We start from the raw sequence: 21,541 nt of genomic DNA, 5'->3' as shown, positions 1-21,541 counted from the left end.
TTGCCTCCACCACAGAAGATCCTCCAACATCTTGCCTCCACCACAGAAGATCCTCCAACATCTTGCCTCCACCACAGAATATACTCCAACATCTTGCCTCCACCACAGAAGGTCCTCCAACATCTTGCCTCCACCACAGAAGATCCTCCAACATCTTGCCTCCACCACAGAAGGTCCTCCAACATCTTGCTTCCACCACAGAAGATCCTGCAACATCTTGCCTCCACCACAGAAGATCCTCCAACATCTTGCCTCCACCACAGAAGATCCTGCAACATCTTGCCTCCACCACAGAAGATCCTCCAACATCTTGCCTCCACCACAGAAGGTCCTCCAACATCTTTCCACCACAGAAGATCCTCCAACATCTTGTCTCACAGAAGATCCTCCAACATCTTGCCTCCACCACAGAAGACATCTTGGATCCTCCAACATCTTGCCTCCACCACAGAAGGTCCTCCAACATCTTGCCTCCACCACAGAATATACTCCAACATCTTCTAGGTCCTCCAACATCTTGACAGAAGATCCTCCAACATCTTTCCACCACAGAAGGTCCTCCTTGCCTCCACCACAGAAGATCCTCCAACATCCACCACAGAAGATCCTCCAACATCTTGCCTCACAGAAGATCCTCCAACATCTTGACAGAAGATCCTCCAACATCTTGCCTCCACCACAGAAGATCCTCCAACATCTTGCCTGAATATACTCCAACATCTTTCCACCACAGAAGTCCTCCAACATCCACCACAGAAGATCCTCCAACATCTTGCCTCACAGAAGGTCCTCCAACATCTTGCTTCCACCACAGAAGATCCTGCAACATCTTGCCTCCACCACAGAAGATCCTCCAACATCTTGCCTCCACCACAGAAGATCCTGCAACATCTTGCCTCCACCACAGAAGATCCTCCAACATCTTGCCTCCACCACAGAAGATCCTCCAACATCTTGCCTCCACCACAGAAGGTCCTCCAACATCTTGCCTCCACCACAGAAGATCCTCCAACATCTTGCCTCCACCACAGAAGATCCTGCAACATCTTGCCTCCACCACAGAAGATCCTCCAACATCTTGCCTCCACCACAGAAGATCCTCCAACATCTTGCCTCCACCACAGAAGATCCTCCAACATTCCACCACAGAAGATCCTCCAACATCTTTCCACCACAGAAGATTGCAACATCTTGCCTCCACCACAGAAGATTCATGTCCACCACAGAAGTTCCTCCAACATCTTGCCTCCACCACAGAAGATCCTCCAACATCCACCACAGAAGATCCTCATCTTGCCTCCACCACAGAAGATCCTGCAACATCTTGCCTCCACCACAGAAGATCCTCCAACATCTTGCCTCCACCACAGAAGATCCTGCAACATCTTGCCTCCACCACAGAAGGTTCTCCAACATCTTGCCTCCACCACAGAATATCCTGCAACATCTTGCCTCCACCAGGTTCTCTCCAGCTATGATTTACCTCCTCCTTTCCCCATCTTTGTCTAATTAGAACTTTAGGTCTAAAGGTCATTGACCTTCATTCAATCTCATTCATGTGGATGATGTCACGAAAGAGGTGATGAGTCTTATTCACTAATTTAAAATACAGTGGACCCCCGCATAACGATCACCTCCGAATGCGACCAATTATGTAAGTGTATTTATGTAAGTGCGTTTGTACGTGTATGTTTGGGGGTCTGAAATGGACTAATCTACTTCACAATATTCCTTATGGGAACAAATTCGGTCAGTACTGGCACCTGAACATACTTCTGGATTGAAAAAATATCGTTAACCGGGGGTCCACTGTATATTGAAAAGGGAAGATCCAGAAGAAGAAGAAGAAGAAAAAGAAGAAGGAGATCAACGACAACAAGAACAAAGAAGTAGAATAATAATAAACTATAAACAAAGAATATAAAACTTAAAGATATTATTGATTACAAGGACAATAACTATTTTTCAGATATTCCAGGAGTAACTTCGACAGATTGAACCGCTGGTGGATAACCCAGTATAGCCAAAGTTGTATCCAGTGCCTGTCCATCTTACGCACAAGTTTGTGGCACGAAGTGGATTACTTACCGAAAATCAATATCACCGAACCTTCGGAATCATCTTTATGCTCTCCGGTGATAAGGAGAGTTGATAACAATTATGGTCTGGCCCAGGACCTCAGAGGCCGGAATGCTGTATCCAAATGGGATGCGGAACCAATGCCAGTTATAGATGTTAATTTACAAAAGTTCTCACTGTGTATATTTTTCAGAAATACATCACCCAGGAATATCATCAGGTCTTACTCCACCCAGACTCTAAGCAATATAATGTCTTTGCAACACCTAAGGATTTTATGCAATACGTAACCATTCCTTTTTAATAATAATAATAATAATAATAATAATAATAATAATAATAATAATAATAATAATAATAATAATACCATTATTTTTACATATACATGTACAAGGTATACAGGCCTAGTTGACATCAATGACATACTACTATATAGAAAGCCGCTTGTTATGCTGAGCATTTCCCGCAAATTAGGTCAATTTTGTCCCGGGATGCTACACACGCCAGACGACCCATTTTATATTTATGGTTGAACATAGACAACCGGTGTAAAGACACAAGCCCAATGTTCCTACCCTCGCCCGGAATCGAACCCAGACACTCACCGTAAGAAACGAGAGCTTTTACCACCAGGCTACGAGCCACCGTTAGTCACAGTGTGTGCCACGTATATACGACTGATGAGGAAAGTTGTAGGTGAGTTGCCTAAAGTTTCGTTCTATTTTGATGGGAGGAGCACCTTAATTCACCGACTGTTGTATTACGTAATCTTCACGATCATTGCTTCACTGCGGTACTCAAGAAATGCTTTCTAAGTTATGATAAGATTCAATACTCACGGTTTATCTCTAACAATTTCTTATCTCTTCTTCCAGAAAAGATTGAACCTTTGATAAATTTTAAGTTTCCTAAATCAAAAAAGTGCTTTAGAAGCTTCTTAGGATCTGTTATCTTCTATAGCAAGGTTGTTCCTAATCTACCAGAGTTTACTGGAATCCTGTCAGAATATTTTAAGTCTGTGAAAGAGCTCTTACAAGCCTCTGATGAGGCTCTGAAAAATTTTGAAATGTGAAAGAAATTTTCTCGAGGTCCTCAATACTTAAATTACCTAATGTGGAAAAGATAATTTGCGTGCGGCCAGCAGTAACAGCCTGGTTGATCTGACCGTGATCCACCATGAGGCCTGGTCTCAGACCAAGCCGCGGGGACACTGACCCCCGAAATCCTCTCCAGGTAAGCTTCAAACACCTCACTGGAAGTAAGTCTTGCTACTGTACCGTAATGACACTCGCTTTCGGGTATGATTTAATAGAAATAAACTGTTAACTACTTAACAAAACTATTCCACCATCGAGAAAGAATGTTTGACTCTTCTCTGGGGAATAACTAAGTTTAAATATTATCATCTTGGTAAAGAATTTATCCTTTAGACAGACCACAAACCTTTAACTTACTTGGAAACCTTCGAAGGCTCTAATAGTCGCCTACTGAGGTGGTCATTAACTATGCAGGTATGTAAGTTTTAATTTGTATATATTAAGGGATCTGCTAACCATTTCTCGGACTGGCTTAGTCGGAGTTGTCCGGGATGGATAGGTTCCTTTACGATTTTTATCTTATTCCTCTAATATTTCTTTTATATTCATGGACTAATTGACTATAAATCTTGTTATGGGGTAAAGTGAGGAAGAAGAACAACTTGTACGAATTTTATGGGTAAACGACTAGTTATTTCCTTGTCAAACTACCTGGAGTTTGTAACAGTCAATATCCCCTACCTTCCCCAGGGACGAAATACGGGAGTTTACCTACTAGCTGGGGTAAGCCAGTAGCATCACTCTACTCCTGACTCTCCTTTAGGTAAGTAGTCCTCGGGATTAATCATTGTATTAAGTTACCTGCACTGGCTTAAGTTTAATCTGTACTCGTGTGTCTTTATGCCATAGTTTGTGTGTCCTCTGGTAAACTATATTTTTCTCAGCCAGTAGGATTGGAATTGGAATCTCTGCAATTTGTTGACCACAAGGGACTGTCTGCATCATAAGGCTTGTATACTCAACTAATTGTGCTCACCTAACTGTGGTTGCAGGGATCGAATCATAGCTACTGGCTCTGCCTTTTCATTTGTTGTTGCTAGGTCTGCTCTCTCCCTGCTCAATGAGCTCTATAAAACCTCTTGTAATAGCTATGTATGGTTCCTGCCTCCTCTACATGACTTAAGAAATACTTACTAACATCCTTGTGACTCATCTGAGTCTTCAATTTCCAACTGTGACCCCTTGTTGTTGTGTCCGATCTCTGGAACATCTTGTCTCTGTCCACCTTATCAGTTCCTCTCAGAATTTTATATGTCGTTATCATGTCCCCCTATCCCTTCTGTGTTGCAGTGTCGTCAGGTAAATTTTCCTTAGCATCTCTTCGAAGGACATGCCCCTTACCTCCGGGATTATCAGGCTGCAAACCTTTGCACTTTCTCTAATTTCTTGACGTGTTTGACCAGGTGTGGGTTCCAGACTGGTTCTGCATACTCCAATATGGGCCTGATGTACACGGTGTACAATGTTGAACGATTCCTTACTGAGGTGCCGGAATGCTATTCCTTGGTTTGCCAGGCGCACATATGGTGCAAAATTTCTATGGTTGATGTGCGCCTCAGGAGATGTGCTTGGTATTATATTCACTCCAAGATCCTCTTCCGTGAGTGAAGTTTGCAGTCTTCGGCCCCCATAGATTGTACTCTGTCCGCGGTTTTCTTTGCACTTCAGCTTTCTTCATGACATTGCACTTAGTGGGGTTAAACTACAGGAGCCAGTTGCTGGACCAGGCTTGCAGCCTCTCCAGATCCCTTTGTAGTCCTGTCCGATGCTCATCCAATTGAATTCTCTTCAATAGATTCACTTCGTCTGCAAACAGGCACACTTCTGAGTCTAGCCCTATTGTCAAGTCATTCACGTATGCCAGGGACAGCACCGGTCCTAGACTGACCCCTACGGAACCCCGCTCATTAAAGGCGCCCACTCAGACACCTCATCACGTACCATAACTCGTTGTTACCTCCCTGTCAGGTATTCTATGATTCATTGTAGTGCCTTCTCTTTTATACCTGCCTGATTCTCCAGCATTAATCTCTTGTGTGAAACTGTGCCAAAGACTTTCCAATAGTCCAAGAGAATGCAATCTACCCTCCCTATCTGGAACAAAAGTTGTCTGGGCAGCTAGAACTATGCTCTGAAAAACGTCATATTGGCCACCAACCTACCTGACTATGTGTCAGGTAGGTGGTGTTGGTTGCTAATAATCAAAATCATAATAAACCACAAGTCGAATTTGCTCAATACAGGTCATTCTGAACCAACCACAAACCCATCATAAGCAACAAGTTATACAAAGCAAACTATAAGTCTATGAGTCACAAATCTTCAACAAGTAACCACAAGTCTACCCACAACACATTTACTATAACGAAACACAAGATACTCATAATTACTTACAACTAATCACAGCCATTGATAACTAATTACAAGCAATCATAACTATTGATAAATCATCATAAGCAATCGTAATCACTAACCAAATATTCTTAACTAATCAAGAAACTCTTCACAACGAACAATTTCATTATCATAAATCACATGTTTCTCTTGACCAACATGTAAATTATTACCAGAAAGTTGACCATTGACCAAAAACACGGAATTCTTTACCATACAAAAGTCCTTCGTCATTCATAGCCGTCAACGAGTTTTTCATAATCTAACACAGTTTCACCATTAAAAAGAGACGTCCATCATGAACAACACAAGTCCATCATAACCCACCACAAGTCCTTAATCCATCCCAAGTCCATCATAACCATCCACAAGTCCTTAATCCATCCCAAGTCCATCATAACCATCCACAAGTCCATCAAAACCCACTAAAAATCCATCATAACACACCACACTTCCATCATAACCATCCACAAGTCCATCATAACCCACTACAAGTCCATCATAACCATCCACAAGTCCATCATAACCCACTACAAGTCCATCATAACACACCACACGTCCATCATAACCCACCACAAGTCCTTAATCCATCCCAAGTCCATCATAACCATCCACAAGTCCATCATAACCCACTAAAAGTCCATCATAACACACCACACGTCCATCATAACCATCCACAAGTCCTTAATCCATCCCAAGTCCATCATAACCATCCACAAGTCCTTAATCCATCCCAAGTCCATCATAACCATCCACAAGTCCATCATAACCCACTAAAAGTCCATCATAACGCACCACAAGTCCATCATATCCCACCACAAGTCCTTAATCCATCCCAAGTCCATCATAACCATCCACAAGTCCATCATAACCCACTAAAAGTCCATCATAACACATCACACGTCCATCATAACCATCCACAAGTCCTTAATCCATCCCAAGTCCATCATAACCATCCACAAGTCCATCATAACCCACTAAAAGTCCATCATAACACACCACACGTCCATCATAATTATCCACAAGTCCTTAATCCATCCCAAGTCCATCATAACCATCCACAAGTCCATCATAACCCACTAAAAGTCCATCATAACACACCACACGTCCATCATAACCCACTAAAAGTCCATCATAACACACCACACGTCCATCATAACCCACCACAAGTCCTTAATCCATCCCAAGTCCATCATAACCATCCACAAGTCCATCATAACCCACTAAAAGTCCATCATAACACACCACACGTCCATCATAACCATCCACAAGTCCATCATAACCCACTAAAAGTCCATCATAACACACCACACGTCCATCATAACCCAGCACAAGTCCTTAATCCATCACAAGTCAATCATAACATCCACAAGTCCATCATAACCCACTACAAGTCCATCATAACACACCACACGTCCATCATAACCATCCACAAGTCCTTAATCCATCACAAGTCCATCATAACCCACCACAAGTCCATTATAACCCACCACAAGTCCATTATAACCCACCACAAGTCCATCATAACCCACCACAAATTCATCATAACACACCACAAGCTCAAATAACCCACCACAAGTCCATAACCCACCACAAGTCCATCGTAACCAACCACAAGTCCATTATAACCCACCACAAGTCCATCATAACCCACCACAAATTCATCATAACCCACCACAAGTCCATAACCCACCACAAGTCCATCGTAACCAACCACAAGTCCATCATAACCTATCAAAAGTTCATCATAACCCACCAGAATTCCATAACCCACCACAAGCCCATAACCCACCACAAGCCCATAACCCACCACAAGTCCATCGTAACCAACCACAAGTCCATCATAACCTATCAAAAGTTCATCATAACCCACCAGAATTCCATAACCCACCACAAGCCCATAACCCACCACAAGCCCATAACCCACCACAAGTCCACCGTAACCCACCACAAGTCCACCGTAACCCACCAAAGGCCACCGTAACTCACCACAAGACCACCGTAACCCACCACAAGTCCACCATAACCCACCACAAACCCACCATAACCCACCACAAACCCACCATAACCCACCACAAGTCCACCATAACCCACCACAAACCCACCATAACCCACCACAAACCCACCATAACCCACCACAAACCCACCATAACCCACCACAAACCCACCATAACCCACCACAAACCCACCATAACCCACCACAAACCCACCATAACCCACCACAAACCCACCATAACCCACCACAAAACTACTACACAAAATTTTTCATAATTGTGGAACTTGTTTTAGTGACTGCCAGTAATATTAATCAATTATCTTGAGAACCCAAGAACTAAGGACAGAATAATATTGGTAGCATCTGTGGCTGTTTAGGTCCCAACCAAAAGAATATCACCTCAACTGTGATCAATAGTTCCTTCAGCAACCTCTCTCTCTCTTTCTCTCTCTCTCTCTCTCTCTCTCTCTCTCTCTCTCTCTCTCTCTTTCTCTTTCTCTCTCTCTCTCTCTCTCTCTCTCTCTCGCTCTCTCGCTCTCTCTCTCTCTGTCTGTCTCTCTGTCTGTCTGTCTCTCTCTCTCTCTCTCTCTCTCTCTCTCTCTCTCTCTCTCTCTCTCTCTCTCTCTCCCATTTTCCTGACCAATTGAAGCTCCAATTGGCTATGTTTCCTGACCCCTAAAAATTACTGAATAGCGAATAATTATTGTTCCTGACAATATCTCGTTGTTACACTAGCATTTTTTTCAGATTAATAATCAGATGATAGGTAAGTGGCAATATTAATTTTTAAATCACTAAGGTAAAGAAAATAAGTTCTTAAAATCTGTTCATTGTCGATAATCATAAGAGCTGGCGAAGAGTGGTATTTGTATATAAAGACCCAACCATTCATTAATGAAAAATATGAAGGCCTGAGAAATAAGACACTTCAACCAGTCAACGATTATATTTACAGTTTTCGGGTGATTTAGCCTGCCAATACTAGGCTTACAATAAAACAAGGATAAAAGTAGAACAGTATTGATGCTGGGCTAGAGCTGTATTGTATATCCGCATCTGCAGAACATCCGCATCCGCGGAACATCCGCATCCACAGAAAATCCGCATCCGCGGAACATCCGCACATTGCTTACGCCGCATCCGCATTCTACTGTAAATAGATATCCACAAATGCATCCACATCCACAAAATAAGTAAGACATCCTCATACACATCCGCATCCGCGGATATCTAAATTTTCACATCCGATACATCTCTATGCTGGACCAAGTTCTACGATACACAGTTGAGTACTGAGGGTCTTCGTGTAATATCTTTAGGTTAGTGAATTATAGGGAACAATACCATCCTGAAGTACCCCTTACCATTATTAATGATAGTGCCGGAAAATAATGCAAAATGAAGGTTAGGTTAGGTAAGGTTCGTCAGGAAACAGGGCAAGTGTTTCCTGACGTGGATCTTAGTCAGATGATGACCCACCTTTGGAGCTTTTGGTCACCTGACCGAGGCCTTCCGCTGGCTTACCGGTCCACCCCTTTAAAAATTATGGTTATAGTGATAACCATTACTGCAAAATTAATACAAATATACACTGACGTCTAGCTTCTGTTACCTGGGTTTGAAAATTAAATGTTATTGATATTATAATAATATTATTCAGATTCAAATGCACAAGTTATTAACATCAGTTTCAATCTCTGAATTATACAAGGGGAAATTTAATTAACTTCAAGGGTTAACAAGCAAATAAATTAATTTAAATAGCATAAACTTAAAAAAAATATCTCTTAGGTTTTGATGATTATAGGAAGAGTATTGTTACCGATCTAAATCGTCAACCTAGCTAAATTAGTATTATTATTATAACAATCAAGGGGGAAGCGCTAAACCCAGAGGATTATACAGCGCCTGAGGGGGGGATGTGGAAGGCATTCAGGCTTAATTTGGGAAACTGGAGCGCAGATCCAATTCCCTAAATCAAGAGCCCCTCACCAACATCAAGGAACCTTCCTTGAGGGGAACCTAGCTAAAGAAAATCATAGAATCTTGTAACAGTAAATTCATGTCAACATGCAGGTGGGCTTCGCCTCACTTCGTCTGCATCAGGTGACGAACGTAACTGCCTCGTGAGGGTGTTCATGGCGCAGTCTTGTACCTCCTAATAAATGTATCTTTCTTTATTATAATTATAATCTCTTTCCAAAGCCATTCCATCTATAACTTTGGACTTTAAAGCTAATATTAGTTATTTCTGTTTGTTACCCATTGTTTCCAATCACTATATAGCACTTATTTTTTATAATAATAATAATAATAATAATAAACCATAACAAAAGCATAAAGGAGGATCACTGCAGCAGGCTTGTTGGCCCATACTAGGCAGGTCCTTCACAATCCATCCCACTAAGAGAATATTTGTCCAGCCTAATTTTCAATGCTACGATAATACTTTAATCACTACAAAAATCACCAAAAAATTACTTAGTAAGGTACAATTAAGCTTAAGATATATAAGTATTTATCCGGTGATATTACTGAAAATCTCCATTAATATAATTTCCTTTAACACTAAATTATTTGCTAGTCATTCTTTAGCTTAACTTCTTTTCTCGTAATAATATCTGTTACATGTATCTGAAATCTTGATTATTATTATTATTATAATCAAGGGGGAAGCGCTGAACCCGTAGGATTATACAGCGCCCGGGAAGGGGGGGATGTGGAAGGCATTCAGGCTTAATTTGGGGAACTTGGAGCACAGATCCAATTTCCTAAATCAAGAGCTCCTCACCAACATCAAGGAAGCTTCCTTGAGGGGCTGAGATCTTGAGATATTACCTTGGGTTTAAAATAGTCCTGGAGTGTGTTTCCTCAGTAATTAATTACAATTTCGTCAACAGCAAGTAAACAATATAATTATGGTATAGAATAATGAGAAGTAAATAAGAGTCATTTAACCCCGGAGGGTTAGCCACCCAGGATAACCCAAGAAAGTCAGTGCGTCATCGAGGACTGTCTAACTTATTTCCATTGGGGTCCTTAATCTTGTCCCCCCCAGGATGCGACCCACACCAGTCGAGTAACACCCAGGTACCTATTTGCTGCTAGGTGAACAGGACAACAGGTGTAAGGAAACGTGTCGAAATGTTTCCACCCGCCGGGAATCGAACCCGGGCCCTCCGTGTGTGAAGCGGGAGCTTTAGCCACCAGGCAATAATGAAGTAGAACGTCATGTCACAGAATGGGTAGGATCGAACCCACGGCGGACGAGTACTAGAACTCACTGGCCAGTGGGTTCGAGATCAATCCGTTCTCTTATTTGTCTGAAATCGTGTTATTGCGATTTCGTGAGTTATGATTCTTCTTTATTGTCAATGTACTGATCACTTTATTTTTATCGTTATTCTTCAAGACTTCGATGCTCTTCACGAACTCCAAGGTTGAGGGACTGAGTACCTCATCTTTTGTATATAGTTCTACTGTCTTCTCATTATGTCCTTGAAATTGTGTTGATAAAGCCACTGGATGGCGAAACGTCTACAATAAAGATATCTGCTGTCCCTGTACTTGACGGGTGAAACCTACTATGTAGACGAAGCTGCAAGTCGTAGCCAACCTCAAGTTCCCAAGCAATACGTTCGGTCCAATCACCTGCAATCGCATCATAATTATCTACCAGCCATCATAACCAACTACAAGTCACTCATAATCAAACAAGTTCAGTATAGACATCAAGTTGATCACAGTCAACCACAAGTTGTTTAATAGCAACTCCTTCATAATCAAACAAAAATCCTTGACAGACAGTCGTAAGTGCATCATATTCAACCACAAATTTATCAACTGCAAATCTGTTTTAACCAACCACTTGTCCATTAACCACAAACCTTTATAACATTCCTCAGATTAATTATAGCTAACCCTTGTTAGTCATAATCAACAAGCTCATTATAACCAACTATCTGTCCATTATGGTCAACCCAGAGACTATCAACCTTATGTCAGCCATATTGGTCACTTTCATGGCCATCAAAACACTGAAACATTAAAATTTTGCCAACAACTCTTTCTCTCCGTATTTAATATATATTCAACCACTTGCGCATTTTTTTTATTACGAGTTTTTAAAGAAATCTTCACTCTTACTCAACATAGTTGCTTTTCTCTCCTCGTCTTGGTTTCTCGAAGTAATTATTCAGTATTATTACCCGTTTTGGAAATGATCTTCACGGTATTACATGGGAAACAAAAGACAATCTCTTCAAGAACGTTCATATAACAGGGCTCTGGTGGCCTGGAGGGCTCTGGTGGCCTGGTGGTTAACGCTCTCGCTTCACACGGTGAGGGCCTGGGTTCGATTCCCAGTCAGAGTAGAAACATTGGACGTGTTTCTTTCCACCTGTTGTCTATGTTCCCCATCAGTAAAATGGGTACCTGGGTGTTAGTCGACTGGTGTGAGTCGCGTCCTGGGACACTGACCTAAGGAGGCCTGGTCACAGACCGGGCCGCGGGGGCGTTGACCCCCGGAACGCTCTCCAGATAAACTCCAGATAACAGCAGAAGACATTTGGATCATATCATATTTGAATGAGATTACTGGAGTAATATTTAATTGCTTATGATTACGTGTAAAATAATTAGGAAATTTGAGTCGCTCCTTGCCCTTTCACGTGTGATGTGTTGCCGTTTTTATTCCCGCGTAATTAAAGTATTGAATTAAGATCATATTTCCCGATGAGATTTTGCCAACTAAACGGCCGGCCGTCTGTTGCAGTGTGCACATATATCCTCTCCCCCTCAACCATTCTCATGCAAGGCTGTTGTTATCGTAAATCTGAAGCCAGGAATATAATTTAAAAACCTGTTCTGCGTCGATATCCCTTGTCTAAACTTAACACTTTTTTCTCCAGGGAGGGAGCGAGATTTTATCCATTTGATGCAATAGTGCATAATACGAATTACTTTACACCATGCCATGCCTTCTTTTTTTTTTGTAGCTGATACAGGTGTAGCTGATTTTAATTTCGTTCTCCTGATTGTAAAATAAATTTGATTATATTTTTCCTTGTCACCCAACTCTGTCAAGGCTGAGGCATTTAAGGACGTAATTGGAATGAGATCGTTGTTTACTCTTTATTCCTCTCCATCTTTGGCGAATATTATCAGACCATAATGTGATCACTCACTCCTACACGAAGATAGAAATAAAAGGTATAAAATACCGAAAGAATGGAAATATAAACACTTAAACAGTATAATGTGATCCTTTATTGACAACGTTTCGCCCACACAGTGGTGCTTTATCAAGTCACAAACAGATCTACCTGGGAGTTCTTGTTGTTAAAGATTCGCCGGTATTCTCCCGGCCCGGGCCTTTTCCAAGTGGTGGCCCGGCACTGGCTCCCTGTCTAGGGAGTGTCTGAGACCTAAGTCTTCCATGGGAGGAGGCACAAGTACCCCCTCATCTTGTGAGCTACAAGCTCGGGCTCAGGCACCAACCCTGCCCTAGAAGGGATGAGCATGGTGTCGATCGTACTCCTCATCTCCGGGACCAACTGTCCCCAGGCCTAGCCACATTCCCCGCCCTCACGGGGCTCGTAGGGAGAAGCTAGGCCTCTCTGGTCTGCCATCCCCGCCCCAAGGGGGGCTAATGGGAATGACAGTCTTGTGAGCTGAAAGCTCTGGCTCAGGCACCTACCCTGCCCTAGAAGGGCTGGGCATGGTGTCAATGCTCCCGCTGGACCTCTGTGTGCTGAAGTTGTTGGATATACAGATATGTGGTGATTCCAGGATTCTTCGGTATTGAGTGTTGTCTTCTCTGGCGATAAGTCTTGCGTTTCTGTAGTTGATGAAATGGTTGTGTGAATTTCGGTGTTGAACACAGGCATTCCTTGGATCGTCAGATCTGTCTGCGTACTGGTGTTCTGAAATACGTGTTTGGAGGTCTCTTGAAGTTTCGCCGACGTATAATTTGCTGCAGTCATTACAAGGGATTGTGTATACACCTGCAGAGTATTGAAGCTTGTCCTGTCTATTACTGGTAATCTCCTTAATGGTGGTGGATGTGGAGGTAGATACTTGGAATGAGGTATTGGAAAAGATGTTGGAAACGTGTTTGGTAATGGAGTTGGTGAGCAGGACTATGTATCTTCTCGGCAGTGTCTTCTCTGGGTGTGTTGAAGATGTTTAATGCCCGTCGTCTGCAGTCTAATAAAGTGACGAGGATAGTGAAGTTTAGAAAATACTTGTTTAGTAAGAGAGTATTCTTCCTCAAGGAATTCACTGCTGCAGATTCTGAGTGCACCAGGAAAAAGCCTATAATTACACCACGTTTAGTTTTGGTGTCGTGGTGAGAGTAGAAGTGGAGAAGATCGTGTTGGTTGGTGGGTTTTCGATAGACTTTAAAACGAAAGTAGAAATGAATCGATTTTTTTTTGGAATTATCGATGTATTTTAGCGTCATTATAGCGACTATAGCACTTCAAAGTGTATGATCATCTCCAGTGGTGAAACTTTGACTTAGATGTTTGTTGACATAAATACATATTTGTGTATGTTAATCTCATGGTTCATTACAGTGTCTTGAATAATGAAAAATAATTGAAAATAATGTGCCTAGTGCTTTCATGTTCTTGCGAATATAATATTATGAATGAATAATCACTACCGCTCGCTGCTCCCCCATTTCACCTAAGCATCCATGCCTTTCTTAACCCGTCATCCCCCAGCTGGCGCTTCCCCACATCTACGATGTCAACAATGTCACTAGGTGTGCCAACGTGGTGGAACTCAAAGCCAACGTGGTGCTACTCATCCACGAGGCATCTGCCAAATGTGCAACAGGAACTGTGCAATCAATCCCACAAATTGCAAAATCCGTGCACACAATGGGTGCCCAGGTTCCTGGAGGCCTACAGCTAGGAACAACCAACAGCCTCTTCCAGCAGACAGAGCTGATACTCACCCTGATTTCACCTATATAGAGGACCTAAAATCTACAGTCAAATTAACATCCACCAGGACGCTGACACATCCCCAAAACAGCTTGCCCTCCCGAAGAAAGTCAAAGATACCACTGCAATCAGTGGATCCTGGCACAACCTACTGCTATTTGGCAATGCCTGTCTGGCTGTCCCACCCAGGAGGGACGAGTTCTTAGGACATCTGTTATTAGAGTAATAATTGTATTCCCTAGAGATAACAACTTCATCCATCTCCATTTTAGGGCGACAAACACCCGCCGGAGAAATGCCAACAACGGAACACTTGATACCTTAAAAATCAGAGCCCTTATCAGCAAAAAAAAAAAAATAGAAGAGGGAAATACTACTGGAGCACTAAGGCTTATAACCACTAAGGATACTATTGCTCCTAAGGATGTCATTACAGCACAAGCTTTGAAAGACAAACATCCACCCAGAACTCCCACTACCAACACTGACCTCCATGACAGTAGAGCAGGTGAAGAACATATACCTCACAGGATGCTGATGGAATTTCCACAAGGCACAGGAGGGGTTTCACCTGTTTAAGGCCATAACATGTAAAACAAATGCTCACATCAGCACTTGGAGATGTTTCAGAGAGATTCTTGTCTGAGCTCACCAAATTTTCCAATGTGTGCGTGGTGGTGGTGGTGCCCCAAAGGCACCACCACTTCTGTGGTGAATCACTATGTGCCCTTCGGAACAAAAAAGACGGAGGAATCAGGCCCATTGCAGTTGCAACACCCTTCGGCGCCTGGTTGCCAAGGCTGCAGTGAGAATAGTAAGCCAAGAGGCTTCCGTAATGTTGAAACCATCACAGCTCGGTTTTGGTGATCAACAAGGCTATGAAGCAGCTGCCCACGCAGCACGAGTATACATTAACAGCGTGTCAGATTAAAAAGGTCTGATTAAGTTGGACTTTGCCAGCGCTTTTAATTTAGAAGGGATGCTACTCTCCATGCAGTTTCTGGACACTTCCGTTTCCCTATATCCTTCCATACAACCGTGTTATAGTAGGACTTCTAAACTACTGTTTGGGGACCATGAAACTGAGTGGTGTGAGGTTATGCAACAGGGGGATCCAATCTCCCGTTTTCTGTCTGGTCATCAAGAAAGTCACAGAAACACTGTCCAGTAAGCTCAACATCTGGTTCTTGGAAAATGGTACCCTGGTCCTCTTCTAGGGGACATCAGAAAAAAAAAACACGTTGCAGAGAGCAGGGGTTTATCTTTAAACACCACCAAATGGGATATTAGTGTTGTTTTGCAAGGAAAGTGAGCTATTAATCCTGCCAATAGCAGGCTCCTTGGTATTCCTCATGGTTCAAATGCCATTGAACTGATTCTGGGAAAAAATCTCAGACCTCAGGAGGATGGAAGGCAGGATGAAAGACATTGCTACACATGATGCCTTCTACCTACTCACCAGTGCCTGTCTCTCCCAAAATTCACTTCATGAGATGCTGCCTAGCCTTCGGCAGTCCGAAACTCAAGGAATATGATTCAGTCCTAAAGACCATGCTAGAGAGTGTATTGAATCTTTCCTTTGAAGATGAACAGTGGTTGCAAGCCTCACTTCCAGTCAGGCTTAGGGGGCTGGGAGTACGCAAATCCTCCTACATTGCCCTACCAGCTACCTTATGCTCCACTATAACATGAGACGAGTTAATAAAGCAAATCCTTCCGGATGACCTTGGTGTCTAAGCAGGAATACAGGATCCTAGTTTCTACAGTGCCATTATTGAATGGGAGACTCGCTGCTCAAGCATTAAAGCCTAGTGCAGCCCTGGGCTACAAAGAGTCCATTTAGGAGGCCCTGCGTTGAAAAGGTACATGACAATATGCTCAAGGGCTGTAACATCCAACAGGAACACTGCCTGTATCCAAACTGTGAGTTCACATTATTCTTAGGACTTCTTTCAAACAGTTCCCATTTCGGCAAAGGGAGCACGCCCAAAGACCTTCCCTAATGCAGTGGCTCTCTGCCTCGCTGCCCCAATTCATATGGAATTTACGAGTATCTGTGGCAATGCGCAATCCGGCCATTATGGATGAAATGGTCTAAAACTGCTTCACGCAATACACAATGAAACTAACGAAATCATAAAGACGAACCTTGCTAAAGCTGGTTTCCCTGCTGAGAGAAAGCCCTGATCCCTAGCATCCAGTAATACTCAGAAACCCACAAACCACTCCGACCAGATAACCGTCACAGTGTCGGGCAACAGGGAGGTGCTGCAGATCACAGAGGGAGAGTGCAAGATAAGCAAGTACAGAGACATAAGCCATCATTATCAATTTTTCCCACTGGGATCAGAGATCTTCGGATCATAGGGAAAGAATGGCAAACATTTCCTCAAAGAATTCAGTTCCAGACTAATTAACACAACCAGAGACCCAAGGGCGGCCACTTTTATGTTCCATCACCTCAGTGTGGCCATCCAGAGAAGAAATGCTTGCTGCATACTTGACTCGCGTTCAGCTTCATAGCAACTGGAGGAGATTCATAATCTTTGATAAATTGTACTACTCTATTCGTTTTTGTGCCTTCTAAATAAATGATCCCATTCCAAATATGTACATACATACATATACATAATATATATAAGTGTACTCACCTAGTTGTACTCACCTAGTTGAGGTTGCAGGGGTCGAGTCCTAGCTCCTGGCCCCGCCTCTTCACTGGTCACTACTAGGTCACTCTCCCTGAACCGTGAGCTTTATCATACCTCTGCTTAAAGCTATAGATCCTGCCTCCACTACATCGCTTCCCAAACTATTCCACTTACTGACTACTCTGTGGCTGAAGAAATACTTCCTAACATCCCTGTGATTCATCTGTGTCTTCAACTTCCAACTGTGTCCCCTTGTTGCTGTGTCCCATCTCTGGAACATCCTGTCTTTGTCCACCTTGTCAATTACTCTCCTGTCGTTATCATGTCCCCCCTATCTCTCCTGTCCTTCAGTGTCGTCAGGTTGATTTCCCTTAACCTCTCCTCGTAGGACATACCCTCTGGGACTCGTCTTGTTGTAAACCTCTGCACTTTCTCTAGTTTCTTCACGTGCTTGGCTAGGTGTGGGTTCCAAACTGGTGCCGCATACTCCAATATGGGTCTAACGTACACGGTGTACAGGGTCCTGAACGATTCATGTGTGTGTGTGTGTGTGTGTGTGTGTGTGCACTCACCTTATTGTACTCACCTAATTGTGGTTGCAGGGGTCGATACTCAGCTCCTGGATCCCGCCTCTTCACTGATCGCTACTAGGTCCTCTCTCTCTCTCTGCTTCCTGAGCTGTATCATACCTCTTCTTAAAACTATGTATGGTTCCTGCCTCCACTACTTCACTTGCTAGGCTAGTCCACTTCCTGACAACTCTATGACTGAAGAAATACTTCCTAACGTCCCTGTGACTCGTCTGAGTCTTCAGTTTCCAGTTGTGACCCCTTGTCCCTGTGTCCCCTCTCTGGAAGATACTATCTCTGTCCACCTTGTCTATTCCTCGCAGTATCTTGTATGTCGTTATCATGTCTCCCCTGACCCTTCTGTCCTCCAGTGTCGTCAGTCCGATTTCCCTTAACCTTTCCTCGTACGACATTCCCTTGAGCTCTGGGACTAGCCTTGTTGCAAACCTTTGTACTTTCTCTAACTTCTTGACGTGCTTGACCAGGTGTGGGTTCCAGACTGGTGCTGCATACTCCAGTATGGGCCTAACATACACAGTGTACAGTGTCTTGAACGATTCCTTATTAAGGTATCGGAACGCTATTCTCAGGTTTGCCAGGCGCCCGTATGCTGCAGCAGTTATTTGGTTGATGTGTGTGCGTTAGTTAGTTAGTTAGTTAGTTACCATTTTGTCCTAGGCACATGTCGATTAGACACTAGGCCTGTTGTATATGCGTGCTTGTATGTGTGCATGTGTGTGCATGTGTGTGTGTGTGTGTGTGTGTGTGTGTGCATGTGTGTGTGTGTGTGTGTGTGAATGTGTGTGTGTGTGTGTGTATGTGTGTGTGTGTGTGCACTTACCTAATTGTAGTTGCAGGAGTCGATCAATAGCTCCCGGTCCCGCGTCTTTACTGGTCGCTACTAGGTCAGGCATTCCCTGCTCTGTGAGCTTTATTATACCTCTTCTCAAAGCCATGTATGTGTGTGTGTGTGTGTGTGTGTGCATACTCACCTAGTTCTCACCTAGTTGTGGTTGTAGGGGGTCGAGTCCAAGCTCCTGGCCCCGCCTCTTCACTGGTTGCTACTAGGTCACTTTCCCTGAACCATGAGCTTTATGTGTGTGTGTGTGTGTGTGTGTGTGTGTGAACTCACCCATTTGTACTCACCTATTTGTGGTTGCAGGGGTCGAGTCATAGCTCCTGGCCCCGCCTCTTCGCTGACTGCTACTAGGTCCTCTCTCTCCCTGCCCCATGAGCTCTATCATACCTCGCCTTAAAACTATGTATGGTTCCCGCCTCCACTACGTCACTTTCTAGGCTATTCCACGGCCTGACTACTCTATGACTGAAGAAATACTTCCTAACATCCCTTTGATTCATCTGAGTCTTCAACTTCCAATTGTGGCCTCTTGTGTCTGTGTCCCGTCTCTGGAACATCCCGTCTTTGTCCACCTTGTCTATTCCGCGCAGTATTTTATATGTCGTTATCATGTCTCCCCTGACCCTCCTGTCCTCCAGTGTCGTCAGACCGATTTCCCTCAACCTTTCTTCGTAGGACAATCCCCGTAGCTCTGGGACTAGTCTTGTTGAAAAGCTTTGCACTTTCTCTAATTTCTTGACGTGCTTGACTAGGTGTGGATTCCAAACTGGTGCTGCATACTCCAGTATGGGCCTGACGTAAATGGTATACAGAGTCTTAAACGAATCCTTACTGAGGTATCAGAACGCTATCCGTTGGTTTGCCAGGCGCCCGTATGCTGCAGCAGTTATCTGATTGATGTGCGCCTCAGGAGATATGCTCGGTGTTATACTCATCCCCAGATCTTTTTCCTTGAGTGAGGTTTGCAGTCTTTGGCCATCTAAACTATATTGTGTGTGCGGTCTTCTTTGCCCTTCCCCAATCTTCATGACTTTGCATTTGGCAGGGTTAAATTCAAGGAGCCAGTTGCTGGACCAGGCTTGTAGCCTGTCCAGGTCTCTTTGTAGTCCTGCCTGATGCTCATCCGATTTGATTCTTCTCATTAACTTTGCATCATCTGCAAACAAGGACACTTCTGAATCTATCCCTTCCGTTATGTCGATCACATATACCAAGAACAGCACAGGTCCTAGGACTGACCCCTGTGGAATCCCGCTTGTCACAGGCGCCCACTCTGACACCTCGTCGCGTACCATGACTCGTTGTTGCCTCCCTGTCAGATATTCTCTGATCCATTGCAGTGCCTTTCCTGTTAAGTGTGCCTGATCCTCTAGCTTTTGCAGTAACCTCTTGTGAGGAACTGTGTCGAAGGCCTTCTTGCAGTCCAAAAATATGCAGTCGATCCACCTCTCTCTCTCTTGTCTTACTTCTGTCACCTTGTCATAAAACTCTAGTAGGTTTGTGACACAGGATTTTCCTTCCCTGAAACCGTGCTGGTTGTCAATTATACACTTGTTTCTTTCCAGGTGCCCCACCACTCTCCTCCTGATGATCTTCTCCATGATCTTGCATACTATACACGTTAGTGATACAGGTCTGTAGTTTAGTGCCTCATGTCTGTCTCCCTTTTTAAAAATTGGGACTGCATTTGCTATTTTCCATACCTCAGGGAGTTGCCCAGTTTCAAATGATGTGTTGAAGATCTTTGTTAATGGCTTACACAATATCTGTGCTCCCTCTTTAAGGACCCATGGAGAGATGTCTGGTCCCACCGCCTTTGAGGTGTCAAGTTCGCATAGCAACTTCTTCACCTCCTCCTTGGTTATATGTACCTCATCCAGCACTTGCTGGTGTGCCCCCCTGTTCTGATTTCCTGGAGTCCTACTGGTTTCCACTGTAAATACCTCTTTAAATCTTGTGTTGAGCTCCTGACATACCTCTTGGTCGTTTCTTGTGAATTCCCCATCACCCTTCCTCAGTCTGATTACCTGGTTCTTGACTGTTGTTTTCCTCCTGATGTGGCTGTACAACAGCTTCGGGTCAGTCTTTACTTTTGATGCTATGTCATTTTCATATTGTCTCTGAGCCTCGCTTCTTATGTGCATATTCGTTTCTGGCTCTTCGGCTGATTTCTTTATTTTCCTGAGTTCTCTGTCTTCTGTACCTTTTCCATTCTCTAGTACACCTAGTTTTTTCCTCCCTACACCTTCGGGTGAACCAAGGACTCGTTCTGTTCTTCCCATTATTTCTGTTTCCCTTGGGAACAAACCTCTCCTCTGCCTCCTTGCATTTTGTTGCTACATAGTCCATCATTTCTTGTACTGGTTTTCCTCTCAGTTCCCTCTCCCACTGAATGTCTTGAAGGAAGTTCCTCATGCCTGAGTAGTTCCCCCTTTTGTAGTTTGGTTTTTCCCAGCCTATTCCTGCTACTCTCTCCATTTGGAGCTCAACTATGTAGTCGAAGCACAGAACCACATGATCACTATCTCCCAGGGGCCTTTCATACATGATACCCTCGATGTCCGAACTACTCATGGTGAATACAAGGTCCAGCCTTGCTGGTTCATCCTCTCCTCTCTCTCTGGTAGTGTCTCTAACATGTTGATGCATGAGGTTTTCCAGTACCACGTCCATCATCTTGGCTCTCCATGTTTCGGGACCCCCATGGGGCTCCCGGTTTTCCCAGTCAATCTCCTTGTGATTGAAATCACCCATAACTAGTAACTTTGCTCCCCCCATATGTGCTCTCCTGGCCACCTCGGCTAGTGTGTCGATCATTGCTCTGTTGCTCTCATCATATTCTTCTCTTGGCCTCCTGCAGTTCTGTGGTGGGTTGTACATTACTGCAATTATCACCTTATGTCCCTCAGACTGGATTGTTCCTACTAAGTAGTCCCTTTCGCCCGT

Source organism: Cherax quadricarinatus, chromosome 9 (genome assembly GCF_038502225.1).
Source record: "Cherax quadricarinatus isolate ZL_2023a chromosome 9, ASM3850222v1, whole genome shotgun sequence".
Classification (NCBI taxonomy): Eukaryota; Metazoa; Arthropoda; class Malacostraca; order Decapoda; family Parastacidae; genus Cherax; species Cherax quadricarinatus.
This window is presented reverse-complemented; position numbering follows the sequence as displayed.